Source organism: Canis lupus, chromosome 33 (genome assembly GCF_048164855.1).
Source record: "Canis lupus baileyi chromosome 33, mCanLup2.hap1, whole genome shotgun sequence".
Classification (NCBI taxonomy): domain Eukaryota; kingdom Metazoa; phylum Chordata; class Mammalia; order Carnivora; family Canidae; genus Canis; species Canis lupus.
This window is the reverse complement of record NC_132870.1, coordinates 14781235-14801127: the sequence shown is the minus strand read 5'-3', so window position 1 is coordinate 14801127 and position 19893 is coordinate 14781235. Positions and strand designations below refer to the sequence as shown.

At 35.0% G+C, this 19893-nt stretch overlaps 1 long non-coding RNA gene across 1 annotated transcript in view; it reads left to right on the top strand.

Moving 5' to 3' along the window:
* Positions 1 to 17846, top strand: part of LOC140623777 (uncharacterized) — a 318326-nt gene extending 300480 nt beyond the window's left edge. Inside the window, exons 7-8 of the long non-coding RNA XR_012023312.1 lie at positions 17358 to 17498; positions 17756 to 17846. This is a non-coding gene — a long non-coding RNA (uncharacterized lncRNA). The remainder of the gene's footprint in view (positions 1 to 17357; positions 17499 to 17755) is intronic.
* Positions 17847 to 19893: the final 2047 nt, after the last annotated feature.

The following is a 19893-nucleotide window of genomic DNA, read 5'->3' as shown; positions in this document are numbered from 1 at the left end:
ATGATGATTATCCTTCTCCAATTGACTTACTTCACTCAGCATATTACACTCTGATCACATCCACGTCGAAGCAAATGGGTATTTGTCATTTCTAATGGCTGAATAGTATTCCATTGTGTATATATAACACATCTTCTTTATCCATTCATCTTTCAATGGACATTGAGGCTTCTTCCATAGTTTGGTTATTGTGGAAATTGCTGCTATAAACATTTGGGGTGCAGGTGTCTCAGCTTTTCACTGCATCTGTATATTTGGGGTAAATCCCCAGTAGTGCAATTGCTGGGTCATAGTGTAGCTCTATTTTTAACTTCTTGAGGAACCTCGACACAGTTTCCAGAGTGGCTGTACCAGTTCACATTACCACCAACAGTGCAATAGGATTCCTCTCTCTCCACAACCTCTCCAACATTTGTTGTTTCCTGTCTTGTTAATTTTCTCCATTGTCACTGGTGTAAGGTGGCATCTCATTGGGGTTTTGATTTTGTATTTCCCTGATGGCAAGTGATGCGGAGCATTTTCTCATGCTTGTTGGCCATGTCTATGTCTTCTTTGTTGAAATTTCTGTTCGTGACTTTTGCCCACTTCACCATTGGATTATTTGTTTCTTGGGTGTTGAGTTTAATAAGTTCTTTATAGATCTTGGATCTTTATCTGAACTGTCATTTGCAAATATCTTCTCCCATTCTGTAGGTGGTCTTTTAGTTTTGTTGACTGTTTCTTTTTGCTGTGCAGAAGCTTTTTAAATAGTTTAAGTCCCCCTAGTTCATTTTTGCTTTTGTTTCCCTTGCCTTCATAGATGTATCTTGCAAGAAGTTGCTGTGGCCAAGTTCAAAGAGGGTGTTGCCTGTGTTCTTCTTTAGGATTTTGATGGAATCTTGTCTCACAGTTGGATCTTTCATCCATTTTGAGTTTATCTTTGTGTATGGTGTAAGAGAATGATGTAGTTTCATTCTTCTGCACATGGCTGTCCAATTTTCCCAGCACCATTTATTGAAGAGACTGTCCCTTTTCCAGTGGATAGTCTTTCCTGCTTTGTTGAATATTAGTTGATCATAGAGTTGAGGGCCCATTTCTGGATTTTCTATTCTGTTCCATTGATCTATGTGTCTGTTTTTGTGCCAGTACCAAACTGTCTTGATGATCACAGCTTTGTAATACAGCTTGAAATCCGGCATTGTGATGCCCCCAGCATTGGTTTTCTTTTTCAATATTCCTCTGGCTACTCAGGCTCTTTTCTGATTCCACACAAATCCTAAGATTATTTGTTCCAACTCTCTGAAGAAAGTCCATGGTATTTTGACAGGGATTGCATTAAATGTGTAAATTGCCCTGAGTAGCCTAGACACTTTCACAATATTAATTCTTCCAATCCATGAGCATAGGATATTTTTTAATCTCTTTGTATCTTCCTCCATTTCTTTCAGAAGTGTTCTGTAATTTTAGTATATAGATCCTTTACCTCTTTGGTGAGGTTTATTTCTAGGTATCTTATGTTTTGGGGTGCAACTCTAAATGGGATTGACTCCTTAATTTCTCTTTCTTCAGTTTCTTTGTTAGTGTATTGAAATGCCACTGATTTCTGGGCATTGATTTTTTATATCATGCCACATTGCTGAATTTCTGTATGGTTTCTAGCAATCTTGAAGTGGAGACTTTTGGGTTTTCTATATACAGTATATGTCATCTGGGAAGAGGGAGAGTTTGACTTCTTTGCCAATTTGAATGCCTTTTATTTCTTTTCGTTCTCTGGTTGCTGAGGCTAGACTTCTAGTACTATGTTGAATAACAGTGGTGAGAGGGGACATCCGTGTCACATTTCTGATTTTAGGGGAAAGGCTCTCAGGTTTTCCCCATTGAGAATGATATTTGCTGTGGGCTTTTCATAGATGGCTTTGAGATGCTGAGGAATGTTCCCTCTATCCCTACACTCTGAAGAGTTTTGATCAGGAATGGATGCTGTATTTTGTCAAATGCTTTCTCTGCATCTATTGAGAGGATCACATGGTTCTGTTTAATTCTTGTTGATGTGATCTAGCACATTGATTGTTTTATAAGTGTTGAACCAACCTTGCATCCGGGGATAAATCCTACTTGGTCATGGTGAATAATCTTCTTAATGTACCGTTGGATCCTATTGGCTAGTATCTTGTTGAGAATTTTTGCATCTGTATTCATCAGGGAGATTGGTCTATAATTCTCCTTTTGGTGGGGTCTTTGTCTGGTTTTGGAATCAAGATGATACCAACTTCATAAAACAAGTTTGGAAGTATTCCATCCCTTTCTACCTTCAGAACTCTTTATTAGAATAGGTATGGTTTCTTCTTTAAACATTTGATAGAATTTCCCTGGGAAGCTATCTGGCCCTGGACTTTTATGTCTTGGGAGGTTTTAGAGGACTGCTTCAATTTCCTCCCAGGTTATTGGCCTGTACAGGTTTTCTATGTCTTCTTGTTCCAGTTTTGGTAGTTTGTGGTTTTCTAGAAATGTGTCCATTTCTTCTAGATTGCCTAATTTGTTGGCATATAGCTGCTCATAATACATTTTTAAAATCATTTGCATTTCCTTGGTATTCCTTGGTGGTGATCTCTCCTTTTTCATTTGTGATTTTATTATTTTGAGTCCTTTCTCTTTTGTTTTTAATAAGGCTGGCTAATAGCTTATCTATCTTATTAATTCTTTCAAAAACCAACTCCTGGTTTTGTTGATCTGTTCCACAGTTCTTCTTGTTTCTATTTCATTCAGTTCTGCTCAAATATTTATTATCTCTCTTCTTCTGCTTGGTGTAGGTTTTATTTGCTTTTCCTTCTCCAGTTCATTTAGGTGCAAGGTTAGCTTCTGTATTTGTTTTTTCCAGTTTTTTGAGCGATGCTTGTATTGCGATGTATTTCCCTCTCAGGACTGCTTTTGCTATATCCCAAAGATTTTGAATGGTTGTATCTTCATTCTCATTAGTTTCCATGAATCTTTTTAATTCTTCTCTAATTTTCTGGTTGACCCTTTCATCTTTTAGCAGGATGCTCTTTAACCTCCACATGTATGAGTTTCTTCCAAACTTCTTCTTGAGATTGAGTTCAAGTTTCAAAGCATGGTCTGAAAATATGCAGGGGACAGTCCCAATCTTTTGGTATTGGTTGAGACCTGATTTGTGACCCAGTATGTGGTCTATTCTGGAGAAAGTCCATGTTCACTTGAGAAGAACGTGTGTTCAGTTGCGTTTGGATGGAAGGTTCTGTATATATCTGTGAAATCCATCTGGTCCAGTGTATCATTTAAAGCTCTTGTTTCTTTGGAGATGTTGTGCTTAGAAGATCTGTCATTTGCAGAAAGTGCCATGTTGAAATCTCCTACTATTAGTGTATTATTATCTAAGTATGTCTTTACTTTGGTTATTGATTGATATGCTTGGCAGCTCCCATATTAGAGGTATAAATATTTATGATTGTTAGGTCTTCTTGTGAGGTAGACCCTTTAAATATGATATAGTGTCTCTCTTCATCTCTTACTACAGTCTTTGGGATAAACCTTAATTTATCTGATTTGAGGATTGCTATCTCAGCTTTCTTTTGAGGACCATTTGAATGCTAAATGATTCTCCACCTTTCTTTTTCAGGCTGTAGGTGTCCTTGCATCTAAAATTAGTCTCTTGTAGACAGAAAATAGATGTGTCTTGCTTTTTTATTCAGTGTGAAACCCTGCGCCTTTTGATGGGATCATTAAACCCATTCACATTCAGAGTTACTATTGAAAGATGAATTTATTGCCATCATAATACCTATTCAGTCCATGTTTTTGTGGATTATTTATTTGGGCATCCTCTTTCTTTTACAGAGCCCCCTTTAATATTTCTTGAAGAGGTGGTTTGGTGGTCACATATTCTTTTAGTTCCTGCCTATCTTGGAAGCTATTTATCTCTCCTATTCTGAATGACAGCCTTGCTGTATAAAGTATTCTTGGCTGCATGTTCTTCTCATTTAGGACCCTGATATATCCTGCCAGCCCTTTCTGGCCTGCCAGGTCTCTGTGGAGAGGACTTCTGTGAATCTAATATTCTAATATTTGTCCCTATGTAAGTTAGGGATCTCTTGTCTCTTGCTGCTTTCAAGATTTTCTTCCCCCCTCCCCCTTTTTTTTGGAATTTGCAAGTTTCATTATTAAATTTTGAGGTGTTGAAGTTTTTATTGATTTTGAGAAGGACCTCTCTATCTCCTGGATTTGAATGCCTGTTTCCCTCCCCAAATTAGGGAAGTTCTCAGCTATGATTTGTTCAGATATACTTTGTGGCCTTCTCTCCCTCTCAGCCTCTTTTGGAGTCCTAATTATACGTAGATTCTTCCTTCTCAGGCAATCATTTATTTCCCTTGGCCTTTCCTCATGGTCTTTTAATTGTTTTCCCTTTTTTCCTCAGCTTCCTTTCTAACCATCAACTTGTCCTGTATGTCACTCACTCTTTCTTCCACCTCATTAACCCTAGCAGTTAGGACATCTAGGTTGGACAGCATCTCATTTAATTTATTTTTAATTTTGCCCTGATTAGATCTCAATTCTGCAGTAAAAAAGTCTCTAGAGTCCCTTATGCTTTTTTCCAGAGCTGCCAGTAGCTTTATAATTGTGCTTCTGAATTGGCTTTCTCACATAGAATTGTAATCCATATTCTGTAACTTTGTGGCAGAGTGTACTGATTCTGATTCTTTCTTTTGTGATGAGTTCTTCCTTCTAATCATTTTGTTCAGTGCAGAGTTGCTATATGAGTGGGCTGAGTCAAATTATCAACCACAACCTACGTAAATTCCACCTTAGATGATTCTGACAAGGTCAGAGACCACAAAATAAAAAAAAAGATCAGAATAAAATGAAGCAAAATGACCACTAAAGTGCAAAACAAATTTTAAAATAAAGTAGTAAAAAACAAAAGGCCTAAAATCCTAAAGAAGAAAAAAAGAAGAAAAAAAAGTAAAGAGGAAAAAGAGGGGAAAAAAGAAAAGCGGGGATACTGGGGGGATGATGGTGTTAAAGAAGTGGTAGTGGAGAGAGAATGTAGTCTACCTGAGTGGTCCTAGAGGGTGATTCTCTTGGTTCTCAGTGTATTTTGTTCTGTATGTTAGAAGATGCTCAATCTCAAATTTATATAAACCAGCAAAATTTATAGGAAGCCCCAACACTGACCATCAAAATATAAAAGAGGGAGTAGAATGTGAAGAGAGAATATAATCTCACAGAATGAACCAGTACAATATTCCACTTAGTTCTGAGTGCATGCTGGTCATGTTTTAGAAGGTATTAACTTCTGCCATTGTAGAACAAAACAAGGCAGAGAAAACAAAAAAACATAAAACAAAACCCATATCTCATATTTCTCCTAAAATTATATTGAATATGTTGAAGGGAATCCAGAAGTGAAAAATACATCTAAGACATGTAATTGTAGAACATGAAAGTCAAAAAGAAGAAACATAAAACTGAAGAGCTGGTAAAATATTGTAGTTAAGGTGAGAAAAGAGAAAAAATATTGGAAATTTTTAGTCTGATATAAAAACCAGTTGTAATGGAAAAAGGAAAAAAGAACTAAAAAAAAAAAAAAGTTGGGGGGAACCCTCTAGTTCTATATACTATATTCTCACAATTTTCCCTTGGTCCTGGAGCTTTCCAGTGCTGCTTGGTCAAGAACCTGCTCTTCCCCTGTCCTTCCAGCTGGTTTTCTGGGGGAGAGTCTGCTCTGCTGATTCTCAGGTGTGTGTACCTGGGGTAGATGCCCGCCCCCTGCCAGGTGCCGGGCTCAGTGGGAGCTGTTTACCCCGTGAGGCCTCTGTTCCCTGGGGCCCCACTTTCCTAGGCACAGGGTGACACAAGGAGAAACAACAATACTGATGGCAGCCAGGTCCCCAGCTCTGGAGTTAGCTCCCCACAGTAACTAATGCAGTCTCCCTATCTGCAGTGGCCTAGATGCTCCCCAGGTGGCGGGGGCTGTGCTGCTCTGCTGAGCTTGGCAGAGCCCAGCAGCAGGAGAGTCCTAACTGTCCTGTGCCCTCCCAGCTTCCATCTGTCCCAAGGGGAATGGAGGATCACTGGCTTTACTGCTCTGGCACCCTGGGATCCAGGGCCTTGTGCTGCTGGAACCACGCTCCCAGGGGCTGTGACTCTGGATGGAATGGGGCACAGATGCCTCCCTCTGGAGCCATCTGCCTAACCCATTGGCTTCTCCCAAATGCCTTGAGGGCTGCAGCACTCTAGCCCTTTACTGAGATTGGTCCATGGTTTGTGATGGAATATTCTGTATATATGTTATGATCATTAGTCCAATGTGTCATTCCTTTTTTTAATTTTTAAAAACTATTTTTTCCAGTGTGTCATTCAATGACATTGTTTCCTAATTGATTTTTGGCCTGGAGATTTATCCGTTGATGTAACTGGAGGGTTAAAGTCCCCTACTATTATTGTATTACCATCAATTTCTCTCTTTATGTCTGTTAATATTTGTTTTATGTATTTGGGTGCTCTACTGTTGGTTGCATAGATAATTATTATATCCTCTTGTTAAATCAGTCTCTTTATCATTATGGAATGTCCTTGTTTGTCTCTTGTTACAGTCTTTGTTTTAAACTCTATTATGTCTGATATAAATATTGCCACCCTAGCTTTGTTTTTGCTTCCATTTGGACAGTGGATGTTTTTCTATCTCTTTACTTTTAGTCTATATGTGTCTTTAGGTCTGAAGTGAGTCTCTTTTAGGCAGCATATGGATTGGGTCTTGTTTTTATACATTTTTGTACCCTATTTCTTTTGATTGGACAATTTAGGCTGTTTATACTAAAAGTAATTGAGAGGTATGTGCTTATTGCCATTTAAAATTTCTTTCTGGTTATTTTTGTACTTTATTTCTTCTCTGTATTTTTATGATTGATGACTTTATATAGTGCTGTTTGGCTTCCTTTCTCTTTTTTTTTGTGTGTGTGTGTGTGTATGTATGTATGTATCATAGGTTTGGGGTTTGGTACCATGAGGTTCATATATAACATCCTAAATAGATAGCAATCTATATTAATTTGGTTATTTAAGTTCAAACACACTCTAAAAAGAAAAAAAAAACACTTTTATTTCTATTTCTTTTTTCCCTTCTCTTTTTTCCCTTTTTTCCTTTGTCTTTCACATTTTTTGTATATCTTATCATACTTTACATCTTTCTACTCATAATTTTCTTATGTCTAATTGTGTTATTTCTTTTCCACTTAAAGATATCTTATTAACACTTTCTGTAAGGCTAGTTTAGTGGTGATAAACTCCTCATCTTGTGTTTATCTGGGAAATTTTTCTTTCCTTCAAATCTGAAACCCTGATGGGTAGGATATTTTTTGGTTGTAGGTATTTTCCTTTCAGCACTTTGAATATATCATGCCTCTCTCTTTTTTTGCCTGCAAAATTGCTGCTGAAAAATTAGCTGTTAGCCTTATAAGTTTTCCCTTGTAGATAACTTTTTGTTTCTCTCCTGCTGCTTTTAAGATTCTTGTTATACTTAATCTTTGACATTTTAATTATTAGGTACCATGGTGTGGACTACTTAGGTTCATCTTATTCAGAACACTCTGTGCTTCTTGGTCTTGGTCCTAGGTTAGGGAAGGTTTCAGTTTTTATTTCCTAAACTAAGTTTTCTACAACTTTCTCACTTCTTCTGGGACATATTCACATATATTAACAAATAATGTGAATATTTGCTTGATGCTTTCCAAGAGAATGCTTATCATATCCTCATTTTTTAAAAAATCTTTTTTTGTTGTTCAGCTTATGTGCTTTCTATTAGCCTGTCTTCCAGTTCACTGATACATTCTCCACATCCTCGAATCTGTTGATGCCCCTTGTGTCTGTGTGTGTGTTTGAATTCAGTTGTATTCTTCAACTTTGATTTCTTTTTTTTTCTAATTTCTTGTCTCTTTATTGAAGACTCCTTGAGTTCTTCCACTCTTTTCTCCAGCCCATTGAGTATCTTTATAATTATCATTTTTAATTTTTTTCAGGCATATTGCTCATCAGTTTTATTTCAGTGTGTGTGTGTGTGTGTGTGTGTGTGAGGGTTTTTCTTCATTTTGGAGCATATTCCTCTGTCTTCTGATTTTGCTCAACTTCATGTGTTTGTATGGATGAGGCAAAATAGCTAGTTTTAAACTTGAATGGATGGTGTTGTGTGTGGTGTCATCCATATAGACTGCCTGAGGACTTTTGCCTGCTGGCTGGAACTGTGGCTGCATATGCTAGTTACTCGTTTAAACCATGGCTCTTTATAGAAATAAGAAAAAAAAGATAAGAATTTTTAAAAATAATTAAAAAAAAACAAGAAAAACAAAAAGAACAAAAGTAAAAACAAATGATAAAAAAAATGGGAGAAATGTTTAAAATTAAATTTAAAAAAAAAAAAAAAACATTTTTTTTTTTTTTTTCCCTCCCCAGGACCACAAAGTCTGGTATGGGCTTGCTGAGGATGCAAACTTGCTGTGATGACCAGACCTGCTGATTATGATGTCCATACCTTGTCCCATTTAGGCTTTTAAGTAGAGAGGGGAAAAAAATGTCATTCTCTAGTCTCTCTGATTTCAACAAACCAGAGTCCACAGCCCACACCAGACCCAGCCCCTTTCAGCATTGAGGGTGGGGATTCCTTTTGTTGTTGTGTCTCCATCTCTTTTGCTGTTCTCTTTTGCCATTCTGTCTTTGGTTGTTCAGAAGCTGTTTAGTTGGCTCTCAGTTCTTTAGGAGGAATTGTTCAATAAATAGAGGTAATTTAATGTGTTCCATGGAGGAGGTGAGTTTAGGGTCTTATCTTTCCAAATTGGACTGGAATTATCATTATGGTTTTAAGTCAATAACACTGCTAAGAATATGAATGTACAAGTTTTTAGTAGACATATGTTTTTAATTATCTTGGATACATATCTGAAAGTGGAAAATGCTATGCCATATGGATATTCTATGTTTAATTGTTTAAGGATCTGCCAAACTAGTTTGAGGGTTCCAATTTCTCTACATCCTTATCAACACTTCTCATTGTCTGTCTTTTGGATTCTAGTCATTCTGGTGGGTACAGAATGTTCTCTCCTTAGGGTTTTTATTTGCATTTCCCTAATGGCTAATGATATTGAGACTATGTTCACATGCTTATTGACCATATGTATACCTTTCTTTGAGAAAAATCCTTTCAAGTCCTTTGCCTATTAAAAAAATGGGCTTTCTTTATATTTCATTTGTAAAAGTTCTTTATATATTCTCCCATATTATCAGTTGCTTTTCAGTTTCTTATACTGTTTTCAGAAGCATAAAAGTTTTACATCTTGATGGAGTCTAATTTATATATTTTTTTCCTTTTGCTTCTTGTGCTTTTGGTGTTCTATAAAAGAAAAAAGAACTTGCCTTTTCCAATGTGTTGATTTTTTATGCCGACATTTTCTTCTAAGTGTTTTGTACTTTTACCTCTTATGTTTAGATCTTTGATCCATCTTGAGTTCATTTTTTATATGGTGTGAAGTTTGTTTTTTATATTCTTTTTGTTTGTTTGTTTTTTTGTTTTTTTTTTTGTTTTTTATATTCTTTATATTATCTATTGAGATCTTAATTCTCTTGTTCAATGATGTCATGGAGGGTCTTAATCCCTGATCCAGTGGTAGAAACTGACTTAATGTTTGTGCCTCCTCCACACTCCCAATTCATATGTTGAAGCCCTACCCTTCAGTATGATCTGGAGATTGAGTCTCTAAAAAAGTAATTAAGAGTAAATGAAATCATAAGGGTGAGACCATGATCCAATAGGATTAGTGTCTTTATAAGAGAGAGACCAGTCAGCTTACTTTCTTCCTACACATGCATTGAGTAAAGGCCATGTGAGGACATTGAGAAGGTAGCCTTCTGAAAAGCCCAGGAGTAAGTCTTTTCCAGAAACTAAATCAGCCCAAACCTTGATCTTAAACTTGTAGCCTCCAAGATGGCAAGAAAATAAATTTGTTAATAAGTCAACCAGCCTGTGATATTTTGTTAAAGCAAGCTAAAGAGACTAATGCAGAAACACTGCACTGTTACCCCCAATATACATAATCCTGCTCAGTTAGCTGATTATTAGTCAAATTATGGCTCTTCATATGATCCCAAGCCTTGAAAATGAAATATAATGTTTTCCTCAGAAAATGATAACTTACCCTGCTTTCTTGAAATTACTTGATTTACTGTACCAAACCCCAAATCTGGAACTGTGGCTGTTTCATAAGATTTTATAGCTAGAAAAGTCTCTCAAATATTTCTCAGTAAAATTTATCACTTCACTCATGAGAGATAATCCTTGGGAGAAGTGACCAAGGGTAGTGAAAGCTACACATGATTTAGGGGTACAAACACATATCCAGAATAGAATTCCAGGCTTTTCTATAATATACTATTTTAACTTTCAATAATGAGGCTCCTCCACTTCTGTAAGCTAAGTGGAACCTCATCTGTATCATTTTTTCTTTGCAGTGGTTATTGTGAGGTATCTTCATTCCCAGCTTTATTTTTTTTCATGGTTATAATCTTAATTTCTGTTTTTGTTATTCCACATTAGGATAACTGGCATGTTCACTGACTGCTCTGCCTATTCCATTTTCCCTACAATATGATATTACACACCCATATATTCTTAAAGATTAGCATTCAGTATATTAGTTTATTATTTAGAAAACTTCAGAGTTTTCCAGTGTTTTTAAAATTTGAAAACTCGGGATCCCTGGGTGGCTCAGTGATTGAGTGCCTGCCTTCAGCCCAGGGTGTGATCCTGGAGTCCCAGGATTGAGTCCCTCCTTGCATGGAGCCTGCTTCTCCCTCTGCCTGTGTCTCTGCGCCTCTCTCTCTCTCTCTCTCTGTCTCTCATGAATAAATAAATGAAATCTTAAAAAAAAATTGAAAACTCCTTAGCCTGATTTTGTAGGCCCTCCATAACTTTATCTTAACCTTTGTACATCAATATTGGTTTCCTATCCTTTATCCTATTACATAACTCTGTATCTCTATTACTTAGGAGTTCTCAATCAGGGGTGATTGTCCTCTCCTCTAGGGGCATATAGCAACATCTGCAGACAGTTTTTGTCATTACTACATGGAATGAAGGGTGTTAGTGGCACCTACTAGGTAGAGTCCAGGAATGCAGCTAAATATAATATACAGCATAGCTGCCCATAACAAGACAATATCCAGGCCCAATATCAAGAGTGCCAAGGCTGAGAAACTCTTATAGCCTAAGTGTTAGCATGCTTTTTTTCTTTGAATATCCTTTCCTTATTTTCTTTATATCTTACCTCTTCTTCAAGGTCAGCACACTTTTTATTGGATCATTTGGCACTATTACATATGACATTGACATGTAAAATCCAAACTTTTATATGTCATATGTACTTCAAAATATATTCTACTTTCAACAGTCAGATTTATTGTTTTTATCTTTACTATATGTATTGTGTAATTTCTTTGTATTAAGAAATGAAAGTATGGGGGTACCTGGGTGGTCAGTCATTGAGCATCTGCCTTTGGCTCAGGATGTGATCCCAGCATCCTGGGATCAAGTCCTGCACCGGGCTTCCTGTGGGGAGCCTGCTTCTCCCTCTGCCTATGTCTGCCTCTTTCTCTGTGTCTCTCCTGAATAAATAAATCTTTTTTAAAAAATGAAAATATGAAATTCTAACATACTTCTGAAAATCAGATTTATTCCCATACTATTGACTGTAATGATTAGATGATATAATTTAAATTAGTAATTACAGTTTAAAATAAAAAAGAACATTTCTGTTAATATACATAGTTGGATATTCTTTCATATTTTGTTATAATGCAGATTATTTCTATTTATAGCTTATGAGGAAAGTATATTCTGATTGTTTCATGAAATTTTACTTTGATTCAAATGTAGTAACTTTCTTTGTGGGTGGAGAATAATCCAACTATTTTATATATAATTCTTAGTTTGTAGGGAGGAGGAATTTTTTTTTCACTTTTTAAATGAATAGAAAGAGTCTATTTTCAAACTATACCTGCTTTTTCTATTCCTGTTATAAACCTTACTCTTGCAACATTTAAAATTAGCTATAGTGCTGGATAGCAATTTAATCCTAAAGAATGTTCTTCTGTCTTTTCTCCTCCTTAAAGTGTGTGCTTCTGACAAAGAAAGGCTTAGAAAGAGGAAAATATATAATGATGGCATTTTTCATTTGTATTTTAAAGGGAGGGTGACTCTTCATGCAAATCTATTCAGTAAAAATTTACATGATGGAAAATGAGGAATAAACTGCTTTTATGCATCATGAAATCCATGTACTGTTTTATGCAGCTATAAAATAGATGACTGCTTCACATAATGCACATGGATGCCAAGCAAATCTAAATAGTGCCTTCTTGTTCCCAAGTGTCAGGCAGTCCAATTGAGTAGACATTGGAAGAGGAAACTAAACTAATCTATAGGGTTTTATTCTATAAAGATATATCTCACCTTTGTGTTCACGAGGAATTTTATCTTAAGCATGGAAAGGTACCTGTATTGTATGCCTGATAATGAAAAGGTACATTGATTTTTACTAAAAGTATTTCTCTTCCTCTTAATTTAAAGAGAAACTATTTCAAGGCCTGAGAAAAGCCTTTCTATCTTCCTTAGTTAGCTAAGGAAAAGGGTCTATACCTCTGAAATAGAAAAATAACTATCAACTTACACTATTTGGAAATAGATGTAATATGAATTTTTCTTCTAAAAATTAAAATTAGATGCACGTAAGTATGGTTGGCTGGTTTGTAAAAACACAAGGAGTTTCAAACCTATGTTCAATGAGATCATTTTGTATCTCATTGGCATTTAAAAACTTTCAGATACTATTTTCTTTACTTAAGAATGTCTGAGCACATGTAGGCAAGAACCATTGCATGACCTAGGGAACCTAGGTATGCTAGCTTTTTAGCTTATATTATCACAGTAAAACCAAAATTACAGTGTAGTCTCACTGGCATGCTACTGATACTCTAGAGTATAGATTGTAAAACCCTTTAGTATTCCATGTCTTTGATTCTCCTAGTGCCCCTCCCAAGTTCCATCACAGTTGATGGAAATCAGGTCGACATAAAACTCAATAATCAAAGGAAAAATGCAATCCTGAATCCTAAAGCTGATCACTGCTATCTACTTCCCTGACTAATCTTAATACCTATATTCCTTCTCCTCATTTCTCTGAGAGTTTATATATGACTATTTTACCTATTACAGATTAAATTTTAATTTAAGCATATGAATATTGAAATATTACAAATTACTTTTATTTCATTTAAATACTATTGTAATAATAGTTCTCCATTCAGGTATTTATGTGTATTAGTGCTCACTTTTTGGATTTGTTTTAAAATTTTCTTTCTGCCACATAGCCTGGACTAGGAAACTTACAAAAAGTTTTGCGTTTAAAATCTAGTACTATCTCCATTTTACAGAGAGTGAACTGATAGAGGAAAAAGCTATTTCTGCCTAAGCTATCACTCTATAGGTGATAGAGTCAGGATTTGAACCACATCATTTGGTTTGGGTTTGTAACAAAGAAAATAATCCTTCCCAAATATATTGCATGTTAAAATATTGCATTGCTCTTGAATATGGCCACAACTCCTATTATATACTTCAAAGAATGTTTCCTTTGAAAAAAATTCTATGAGCTATTTGAAATATTGTTAGGGTTTTTCTTAAATGCACTTAAAGTGCTACATGTAAATCAAGTGTTAAAATAATAATAAAAATAATATGCTGCCATATTTTGAAAGGCTGGTACTAGAAAATAAAGACATAAGTATCATACTGCTTATTTTTAAGTATTTTACTGTGAATAAGTAAGTTTGTTTAAGTACTATGGGAGTACTAGAAAAGTCCCTGGTTTCTAATAAGAGAAGCTATTATAATTCAAATATTTAACCTATGACCTATACAGACATATCTTCCTTTTTTTTTTTTTTTTTTTTTTGGCAGTGAAGTGTCTCACCCTTGAGCAGTAGAAGTTTAAAAAAATTAAAAAAAAACAAAAAACAACCCACAACAGACTCTGTTCACTCTATCTCAAAAATATAAGCCATTTTTTCAACCTGAAACAACTTACGTCCTCCTCAAATCAAAATTCCATCTCTCTAATCTTTAAATTTTTACTTTATAGTCTCTTTACTATAATATATATATACCTAGATTAATACCACCATTCTACAATTAAATAAAAATTTTAGCACTCATATAATATGGAAAGTCTCAGGATTCTGTTGAAGTTGTCAAATGTTACATAACAAGTTCATTGATCTATCTTTGTCAATAAGCTAAGTTTCTTTAAAACATGAATGCAGGCTCCTATTTCCTTTAAAAATTAACTCAAGGGGCACTTCAGTGGCTCAGTGGTTGAGCGTCTGCCTTTGGTTCAGGTCCTGATCCCAGGGTCCTGGGATTGAGTCCTGCCTCAGGCTCCCCGCAGGGAGCCTGCTTCTCCCTCTGCCTCTGACTCTGCCTCTCTCTCTATTCTTTCATGAATAAATAAGTACAATCTTTTAAAAAATGAAATAAAAATTAACTCAAGACCTGATATATCATTGTATATATAGCAGTTATGCATAGAAGAAAAAAAGAGTAGCATCCAGATGATATGCTAAAAAATAGGGAAATACTCTTCATGTCTTTAAACTCAGTCTCTCTATTCTCTACTTCAGTACACCCACTAATATTCATAAGTGAAACACAGATTCTTTCCTACCTAGATATTGATATTGTATATTTCAAAATTAGAACTAGAAACTTTCATTATCAAAAGTGTCCCTATTAAACTGAACTCAAGCCCAAAATATCACATGCTTGCATTATTTTTAAGAGTTATAGTTAAAATACATCTAAGTTGACATTAAAGATTTCTCCCAATTTTAGAGAAGTTAAAATATCAAAGCGGTATGCCTTAGAAATGAATAAAATAATTAGCTGTGTTTCCAAACATTACTACACCATTTTTGTACATCTATTTTCTTTTTTTTAGATTTTATGTATTTATGGGGGGGGGGAGAGAGAGAGAGAGAGAGAGAGAGAGCAAGCATGGAGAAGGGGGAGAGGGAGAAGAGACTCTTAAGCAGACTCTACATTGAATGAGCAGACTGACACAAAGCTCGATCCTTGAACCCTGAGACCATTGCCTGAGGTAGAACCAAGAGTCAGATACTTAACCAACTGTACCACCTAGGTGCCCCATTGTACCTCTAATTTTGGTATATGAATACACATATATCAGTTGAATATGTACCTAACTCTTTATCACCCATCAGGTCATGTGTACTATCAATTAATATAAATAAATTTCAGAATGCTTATGTTTTGTTTTTATTTAAATTTAAAAGTAAATCCATTTAATTAATAAATTATGCAAAAAGACAGTAAAAGTAGAAATTATGTTTTATGTGCAATCTAAAAATAAGGTTTTATTCTCTTAGAAACTTACCTATAAAAATTCTAACTCATGTTCTTGAGAAACAAAGTTTAATTAATAAAAATATTTATAGGTTAAATTAGTCACAATGAGTTAGTATTGTATTTTTCCAATTAATTTTTCCAACTTATAAAATAAATAAATACATAAATTATAGGCAAAGAAATTTTAGTTTCTGAAATCCATGTGTTATTTCAACACAAGACATGATTATATTATTGTCTATTTCATACAATTGGATAAGATGGTTCAACTTTATAAAAATATATTTTCTTGGTTGAAAAAAACAGAATTCCTTTGTGAAAACAGTTTGGCCCCTGGGTGGCTCAGTTGGTTAAAAAAAAATTGTCTTTAGTATATGATAAATAAGTATGGTATCAGGGTGTCCTTCCTAAATTGATTGCAGTTTTTGCTTGAATGTCAACTTTTTTTTTAAGATTTTATTTATTCATGAGAGACTGAGAGAGATAAAGGAAGAGAGAGAGAGAGAGAAACAGGCAGAGACACAGCCAGAGGGAGAAATAGGCTCCATGCAAGGAGCCCCATGTGGGACTTGATCCCAGGACTCCAGAATCACACCCTGAACCAAAGGAGATGCTCAACCACTGAGCCACCCAGGTGTCCCAAATGCCAACTTTTTAAAAACTGAGTCTTTATTATTTTAAGCAATTATAGATTTATTTAAAAATTGAACAAAAAGTGCAAAGAATATACCCTTTACCCTCCTCCCAATTTCCCCAATTATTAACAAATTAGTGTGGTACATTGGTTGCAATTGATGAATCCACATATTTATATATTATTAACTAAAGTCCATAGTTATACATTGGGGTTCACTCTCTGTTGTACACTCTGTGAAATTTTGGCAAATGCATAATGAAATGTATCAACAATTATAGTATCATACAAAAGAGTTTCATTGTCCTGAAAATCCCATGGTCTGCCTATTTATCTCTCTCTCCCTCCAAACTACTGAACTTTTTATTTTCTCTATGGTTCCTTTATATTGTTTTTGTGACTTAATAGCTTATTTGTTTTTATCACTGAATAATATTCCATTGTATACCATGATTTGTTTATCCGTTCACCTACTGAAACACATTTTGTTTCCAAGTTTTGGCCATAATGAATAAATCTGCTATAAACATTCATGTGCAGGTTTTCATGTGATTATAACTTTTCAACTTATTTGTGTGAATGCCAAGGAGCCTAATGGATGCATCATTTATGTTTTGATTTTTAAGAAACTGCCAGAATGTGTACCAGAGTAGCTCTACCATTCTGCATTCTTGCCATCCAGGAATAAGAATATCTGTTGCTTTATATACCCAACGAGTGTATGATAATGTCAGTGTTTTAGACAGTGTTTTTGCCATCCCCATAGGTGTGTAGTGGTATCTTGTTTTCGTTTGTAATCCTGTAATGAGCTATGATTTTGAGCATCTTTTCAAGCGCTTGTCATCTGTATATCTTTATTGGTAAGATCTCTGTACATGTCTTTTGCCCATTTTTTAAATTGGGTAATTTGCTTTCTTTTGTTTCAATTTTAAGATTTCTTTGTATATTTCAGATACAAGTCCTTTTTCTGGTATGTGTTTTGCGATACCCTACCTTATCTGGCTTGTATTTTCATTTCCTGAAGCAACTATTACTTTTAATAAATAAGCTTTTAATATTTCTTGTAGCATTTGCAGAATTAGTTTTTAACACTCAATTCATGTTACAACAAAGTTTAGAACCATTCATTTGATTCATTTGAGAACATTAGATTAAATCTTCCAAAATCAGCCATCCTTAAGAGACCATGGGTTTTACATAAATGGGGGTTTGTTTGTTTGTTTGTTTGTTTGTTTTAAAGATTTTATTTATTTTTTTTCATGACAGACACAGACACAGAGAGGCAGACACACAGAGGAAGAAGTGGGCTCCTCACAGGAAGCCTGATGTGGGACTCTATCACTGGACCCAGGATCACACCCTGAGCCGAAGGCAGATGCTCAACTGCTGAGCCACCTAGGTGTCCTGGTAAATGAGTTTTTAACATTAAAACCCTGGCAATTATAATAGTTGGACATCTGGCCACCTGTAAAAATGAAAGTGAATAGTGATCCAATAAGGTTGTCATTGCAGGCAGCTTTTGGTCTTTATTTATTATACAGGTTACAGAATATGCTAATTAACAAAAGATATTCTAATGGCAGAAAGGAACTTTAACTCTGATGTAGGCCAGTGTTAATTGTATTTTTTGTTATTACTGTTGTTTGATTTTTGCTTGTTTTAAGGAAGAAAGACTGTGATGACTCTCATCATTTAACTCTGCTTCAGTCTTTATGTGTGCATTTCAGAGGCTTTAAGTTGTAACTTAAATACGGTAAGTAGCAAATTAGGAGACTTATAAAACATTTTATGAAAATGGGGCTTGATTCAACCAATATAAATAAGCATGACAAACTTGGGGGTAAGGTTCAACACCGTTACCTGCCAGGATTCTGACCCCAATTTAGAGGGACTCTGAACTCTATGCTTAGAAGCAACTGTCAGCCCTGGCTTTAGCTTCCCCAAGGGTGTTTTCTTTTTTTGCACAGTACTTTAAATGTTACTGAATATGTCAAAACATTATTTTTTAAATCAGGAGTTTTCATGTTAAAATCAACCCTTCCAGAATCCCTTTTACGTTCATGGCAAAGTTCTGTGGCAAGAGCAACAATACCACTGTCTTTTGAAAGGCTTACTTAAAATTTGCCACTGAAACTTCATTCCTACCCCATTGTTTCACTTATTTTGTTACTTCCTGGTAACTGGGGGTACTGGATTTTGCAATCCCTATTCTTTATACCACATTTTATGAATGATCTTTTGAATTCTACAAATGATGGAAATGTTTTAAAATTTGAAATTTGGCCTTGGGGTATTTTTGTAGAAAGTAATTAATATGTATCAAAGTCAGCCTGACCATTTGATGACTGAATCACAGTACCCTACATATGGATATCTGACACCTTCATTGCAAATGTCAAATAAATACATATAATCTTATCAGCTGTGTATAAATTTATTTTAGTGGGGAAAAGGATTTTTAAAAAGAAAATAATATAACAAAAATCATGTTCATTTAGTAGTTCATACACAGTTTAGAATTTATAGAATGGAAACAGACCTAATTATTCAATATTTATTTATTGAAAACTTATTATAAGTCAAATACTGTGCAAGGGACTGGAATAAGAAAATGGAACGATGCTAAAAGTTATCTTTTTTGTAAAGCTGTGGTGAACTTTGTAATTTTCTTAGGAACTTCTATATGTGGTTTTTTTAATGTAAAATATTAGTTGAGATTGTCATCTCAAACCTTAGGGAAATTCTCTTTATTGAGGGATTTTTTCCCCTTCAAGCTGCATTTTTTTTTTCTGTGTGCATTTATTACCTAGCAACCAAACCATAAAAAAAAAAAAAACTAATGTTAGGTATTAGATTGATAGGGTTTTTTTGCTAGCTATAGTATAAAATATTTTTTTATGATGAAATCCATAGAAATTTCCTCCACAACAACAAAGGATTTAAGAATTATTGTACCAGCTTGCTCACTTCAGGAAAGCACATTTCAGCTTTCAGGGATTTCTGATTGATGTTCTTTGAAGTGCTGAAAATATCATGCTAGTAAATGATACCCTACAGACTAAAATCATCTTTTCATCTGTAGAACTATAGGCCAGTATGGTATAAACCTTCCTGTGACAGACTGACTACATCCCACTTGGCATCAAATGACAGCATCATTTCAGATCATGGTGGAAACCTCAACAAGTGCAGCTAGTGAGAAACACTTACCTTGGGCAATGCTTTCCATTTGGCTTTCCTTAGATATGTGTTTAATCTGTGAAAGCCTTTTATTTCAAAGAATGAATGCCACTCTAAAATCTGTTTTATAAGCTCAATGTTAACATCAAAACTTGAGAGACATTGTGCTCAGTGGTCAAGACCTTGGGCTCTGAAGCTGGATTGGCCAGATTTGAATCAGGATTTTACATGCTAGTTGTGTGACCTTTGATGTGTTACTATTTAAACATTCTGCATCTCAGTATCCTCATTTGCTAAATGAGGATAAAGGTAACATCTATTTCATAAGGTTGTTTTGAGATTAAAATGAAATTACTCAGGTAAAGCACTTAGAGTAGAACAGAGCCAATAATCGAGATAGTAGAATCACTGTGGAGTTTATTTAAGTTTCTCAAGACTCAAAAATCTGAATGGGACCTTTGGCATGCTTAGTAACAAGTACATTTAATGTATAATGACTTCCTGCACCATTTTCAAGAGTGATCCTTTGAAAAACTTTCTGATGTCTTCAAATCTCCAACTCCTCCTTTCGCTCTCCAAGTTGACCTTCTAATCTACTTTACTGTAATGATTGAAGCTCTGT